Source organism: Nuphar pumila, chromosome 9 (assembly GCF_984573655.1).
Source record: "Nuphar pumila chromosome 9, dmNupPumi1.hap1.1, whole genome shotgun sequence".
Taxonomy (NCBI): domain Eukaryota; kingdom Viridiplantae; phylum Streptophyta; class Magnoliopsida; order Nymphaeales; family Nymphaeaceae; genus Nuphar; species Nuphar pumila.
Window position 1 is genome coordinate 50,539,902 of NC_143257.1, and position 6,116 is coordinate 50,546,017.

The window sequence follows — 6,116 nt, forward strand, 5'->3', positions numbered from 1 at the left end:
TGAATCAAACTTCCGTTGATGGTTCACTTGCCTACTGTCGATGCCATCTCCAATCCACAGTCATCCAAGTGGTCTGGAAACATACGTGAGAATGTGGCGAACCAAGAATAATACTACCACAAGAAGAAGGAATGAGACTGAATAACCCGATGATCCATCCCTTATCTGAAAGAAGACATGATCACTGGGAAAGATGATATCGAGGGAATTGGATGCCATTGGGATAATACTGAGGCAAAGAAGAGTGGGGAGAATTAGATAAAATGTAGAACTTACAGATAGACTCTTGAACAAGAGAAGAATAGACACAAATCCTTGAATTTTTTTGGAAGGTTAAGGAAATTTAAAAGAATTTTCCATGGTTTTTGAAGAAAAACTTGATATAAAGGTAAAAAAGAATGTAGATAAAGGAAAAAAGATATACCTGGGTTTTTGAAAATAAGAGGGTGTTTTGAATAATATACCCAGGGTTTGGAAAATGTTTGATGTGTATAGGAGAAATATAAGAAAACATCTTATAATCATAGCTGCACAAACAAGGATGCACAAACAACACTCCCTAAAGGCTTACTCTAAATGCAATATTTGAAATAGCTTGTAGGACCTTAATCCTAACTCTAGGGTTCAGATCATCTGATTTCAATCAAGATACGCCGATATACGCAAGCCGAAGCTCGAAGTATGTGGCATAGAAATATTCCTTCGGATCTAAGGTAATGGCTTCCCAACATCCTTGAGCACCTACCGATATACCTTGGACTATGGCCCTTAGGTACGTGGTAGGGGGCGTTAACCCAAATAAGTGGTTCAGTTGTGAGGCTCTCTTCTGAACTATGGTTCAGTGAGACAACCCAGCAACGTGAAGACCGGGACAATATAGGTAGGGATGTTTTCAAAAACATGTTCAACATGCAATAAACCAGATAGCTCTAATGCAAGTTCTAAAAGAGATAGAATTTAAATGAAGAGAAGCATACACTTGCATACATTGTTTATATTCAATCCCTAGAATTGAGGAGAGTTGTATTTCAGACCTAAGACTAAGTGGACATGGAATAATCTCCTTAATATGGTCCTACCAAACCATACTTAAATCCTATATGCAATGATGTCAGCTTAGGACAGAGTCTAGGCTCCTAAGGTTTGCATGGAAATGAAGCTGACATTTATAGAAAAAATTTAGATAATATCAAAGTAAAACAAATTGCGAAAATTCGACTGGACGGAGACGAGTCCCATCACGGTCGCCAACTTCTGTGATCATGTAAAACTTTTCCTCTCGTTCCTCTTTTCCTTCTCTTCGCCTTTCTAGCCTCTATTCCCCTTTTGAAGGGGAATAAAAGATAGAAAAGAAGAGAGAAGAGAAATGGAAGAAAAGAGAGGAACTCTTTTGCAAGGTCTCATCTGACCAAAGAAATGTTTGAAAATCACTCACCTTCGTTTTGAAAATTTGCGAGAAAAATGAAGAGACGGGATTCGCTCGTCAGTACGAGGTTCGACCATTCCTCGTGCCTTTACCAGGGGTAATCAAACCAAGGATCAAATAAATGCCTTTTTGCTTTGCTAAAATATTATCTAAGAATTTATTCTAAGTCTAAAATGCACAAAGAATCATGCTTGTGCAATGCAAATGCAGAAATGTATGCTTTTTGAGAAAATAATTTAGAAATTTCAAGATTTTCCAAGTGATTCTGAGATGAATTTGATAATGGAGTGAAGAAATGATTCAAAGATTTGAAATTGATTTGAAGAAGTTAGATTTTGAATCTAACTCATAATTTGCAATAAATATGAAAGAAGAGACTTGAAATTCCCAAGTCCCGGAATGATCAGAATTTGGAAAGATAAAAAAAAGGAATTTAGAATTAGAATAAGAATGAATTTTCAGAGTTAGAATGAACTTTGAGTTTGATTTTGAATCTAGAATTTGAATTTTTGAGATGGAATTTTTGAAAGGGAATTAAATTCTGCATTTTAAAGTCTGAAATTAGAATGGATCTTGAATCTAAATGGTGCTTATGGTAAAAAAAAAAGAAATAACTGATGCTAAATAGGTATTATAGAGGTAGATTTGACAGAAGAAAAGGAAAAAAAAAAGAAATCACTTACCTTAGATGAAGCTGATTCTGATTTGAGAGGGGAGAAAACTTCTCCTTAATGGTGGATCGAAACTCTTGGCTATCTGCGGCAGGGAAGGATGGGGAAAAGGAGAAATGAAGAAGAAGATCGGGTGGAGGGGTGAAGCGCGATGAGGAAGGAAGGGAGCCTTCAACTCTTTTTATATTTTTGAGAAAAGTTCTAAAATAAGATGGAAATTAAAAAAAATGGGATCCAAACAAGATTTTTGAAGGTTTTTAAAAAAAATTTGCTTTAAAACTTTAAGATTTTTCTAAAATGTGGGTTTTAAGGAAAAACACCCGATTTATATAAGAAAATAAACTCCAACATAGATCTGGATCCAAGATTTTTAGAGAATATTGGCTTCGGATCTCAGAAACATCCGATAAAATTCAATGAATTGAATTTTTTGATTTTTTTGAACAACAAGATATTCAGGATCAGAATTGGATCTGGATATTCGATTTGGATCCAGGATCGGGTCAGATAGGGAAATTGAGTCTGGATTCTAGTGAATCCGAGGAATGAATGAAAATTTTATCAAAAATTGACCTGATTATTCAAAGATGGACCCAGGGGCAAAAAGGAAACTTTTTTAAATTTTTTTGGAAAAATTGGGGTGTTCACAGATGGCCCTTTTTGTTGCTAAGCCGGTTGTAAGCCGAGCTTAGCGGCAAAGAAGACAAACCAAATTTTCTAAAAAAAATACCCCAGTTAGAAGGTTGGGTGTGAAAGAATTTATTTTGTAAAACATTATTCTCAGGTTTGACACCTTATCCTGAAAGGTTTTGGGGGAGAAAACTAAATCCTCGTCAAGAAAATAATTTGGACAGAAGAAAAATGAGGAAATCGTGGTGGGACTTTGGGATGAATATCCCGAAATGGTAAAAGGGAGAGATTTTAAAGAAGTCTCATGGCTGAGACAAAAGTAAGGATTTTTTAAAAGACTTAGGTTTAGCCCTTAACCTAGATGGGACGAAGATATTTGAAAGACCACGATGAGATATTTTTGAAAACTACCTCGTGGGACGAGGTTCAGGTATAATCCTTGTTTGAATGGATATACAAAGCATGAATTCCTTGATGGGGAAAGACCATGATGGAACTGGGAGAAATACCTCACTAGAATGAGGCAACTCTCTTTGAAAAATATAAAGAATGCTAGGTTGTATCAAAATAGATATTGAGCATTTATTTTATTTTTTGGATAACTAGAAAATTTTGCCAATAAGATGAAACTGTAATTGATTCAAATGCTTGAAAGTGTGCACGTATATGCGAAAGATATTCCCTCTTTTACCTAGAGTATTTCCTCCAACGAGGTTAACTCCCTGGATTCCAGAGTCAGATTCAAATTTTAAAGCTGTTGAGTTTCTTTAAGGAAGTTATCCATTTCCTTGATATGAACAGAGAAGAAATACTCTTAATTTCATAAAAGCGAGTAGTGAAAAGACATTGATGAAAGGATTTCACATAAGATAAGATGATTTCTGGTAATTTTGGCAATTTGATATCCTGGGGCTTTTCTCATAATGATCTTTCTGGCACTCTTTTTGAGACATTGAGTTTTCTTGGGTTTTTGGGAGAAGTTCATTACATCATCCTTCATTTTGGAGATGTCCTGACCTTTCTCTTTTTCTTTGGGGAAGGGTACGTCACAAACTCTTTCATCTTGGAGATGCTCTGATCCTTCTTTTTCTCAGGAATTATACTGATGATATTGGCTCATTGGTCAAAAATCTCTTGATGATAGCGACAATCAAATATCTTTTAGGGTTTGTCAGAAGGCTCAGCGCAGTTGCCTTCATCTTGACGGTGATCTGAACATTCCCTGAAAGGATCTGTCACAAACTCTTTCATCTCGGAGATGATCCAAATCTTCTTTGGCCCTGGGGGTTGAACTCGCATATTCGTCTTCATCTTGACGATAATTGAGAGATCCCCTTTGCAGATATTTGATTGTAGCTTAAAATGAATGAGGAGATATGGATTGAGTGGATTTTTTTTATCGCTCAGGATATTTCCACTGCCTAATTGCTAGAAAGTGTCTTTAAACATGCGTCATAGCTATGATCAATATTGATTCGCTTCCGGCTTTTCAACATCATTGAATATTTCTTTCGCTAATCATACCAAGGATATTTCTTACATCCTATTTGTTGACCAACAGAGAAAAGATTTGAATTTTATTCTTTTTCGCAAAATGCTCTACCCTTTTGAAAAGAATACTAGAGGTAATCTGAGGTGATTCTTTTGTGCAGTAAAATATTGGAATCAACACATTTTTAGCAAATTGGAAAAGTTTTCGAGAATCTTTTGTGAAATAATCACTCAATATAGATTTTGATAGGACCTTTAGCTGAAAATTTTGATTTTGGCAATTTCGATCAGCAAAACTGGATTTTACAGAACCAACTTAGAAAATGAGGTTAAGTAAAGAATTTTGGGTAAAAGACCTTGGTAAAATAATTTGGTAAAGAACCAGTTGTTAAACTGGAATTTGAAGGACCAATTTGAAAAAATTGGAATTTGGAAAGACCAATGTAAATATTGGAATTTTGAAGGACTAATGTAAAACTAAAATTTTGAAGAATTAATTTTGAGAAAATTTGGAATTTTGAAGGACCGATGTACACATTGGAATTTTGAAGGACCAATGTAAAAACTGGAATTTGAAGGACCAATTTGAGAAAATTGGGATTTTGAAGGACCAACGTAAACATTGGAATTTTGAAGGACCAATTGGAATTTTGAAGGAGCAATGTAAAACTAGAATTTTGAAGGACCAATTTAAGAAATTGAAATTTGGAAAGACCAATGAAAACATTGGAATTTGATGAAGGACCAATTGGAATATGAAGGACCAATATAAAACTGGAATTTTGAAGGACCAATTTGAGAAAATTGGAATTTTAAAGGACCAATGTAAACATTGAAATTTTGAAGGACCAACTTGAGAAATTGGAATTTGGAAGGACCAATGAAAACATTGGAATTTTGATGAAGGACCAATTGGAATTTGAAGGACCAGTGTAAAATTGGAATTTTGAAGGACCAATATAAACATTAGAATTTTGAAGGACCAGTGTAAAACTGGAATTTTCAAGGACCAATTTGAGAAATTGGAATTTGAAAGTACCAATGTAAACATTGGAATTTTGAAGGACCAATTTGAGAAATTGGAATTTGGAAGGACCAATGAAAACATTGGAATTTTGATGAAGGACCAATTGAAATTTGAAGGACCAGTGTAAAACTGGAATTTTAAAGGACCAATTTGAGAAAATTGGAATTTTGAAGGACCAATATAAACATTGGAATTTTGAAAGACCAACTTAAGAAATTGGAATTTGGAAGGACCAATGAAGACATTGGAATTTTGATAAAGGACCATTTGGAATTTGAAGGACCAATGTAAAACTGGAATTTTGAAGGACCAATACAAACATTGAAATTTTGAAGGACCAACTGGAATTTGAAGGACCAGTGTAAAACTGGAATTTTGAAGGACCAATTTGAGAAAATTGGAATTTGGAAGGACCAATGTAAACATTGGAATTTTGAAGGGCCAACTTGAGAAATTGGAATTTGGAAGAACCAATGAAGACATTGGAATTTTGATGAAGGACCAATTGGAATTTGAAGAACCAGTGTAAAACTGGAATTTTGAAGGACCAATATAAACATTGGAATTTTGAAGGACCAATTGGAATTTGAAGGACCAGTGTAAAATTGGAATTTTGAAGGACCAATATAAACATTGAAATTTTGAAGGACCAACTGGAATTTGAAGGACCAGTGTAAAACTGGAACTTTGAAGGACCAATTTGAGAAAATTGGAATTTTGAAGGACCAATGTAAACATTGGAATTTTGATGAAGGACCAATTGGAATTTGAAGGACCAGTGTAAAACTGGAATTTTGAAGGACCAATATAAACATTGGAATTTTGAAGAACCAACTGGAATTTGAAGGACCAGTGTAAAATTGGAATTTTG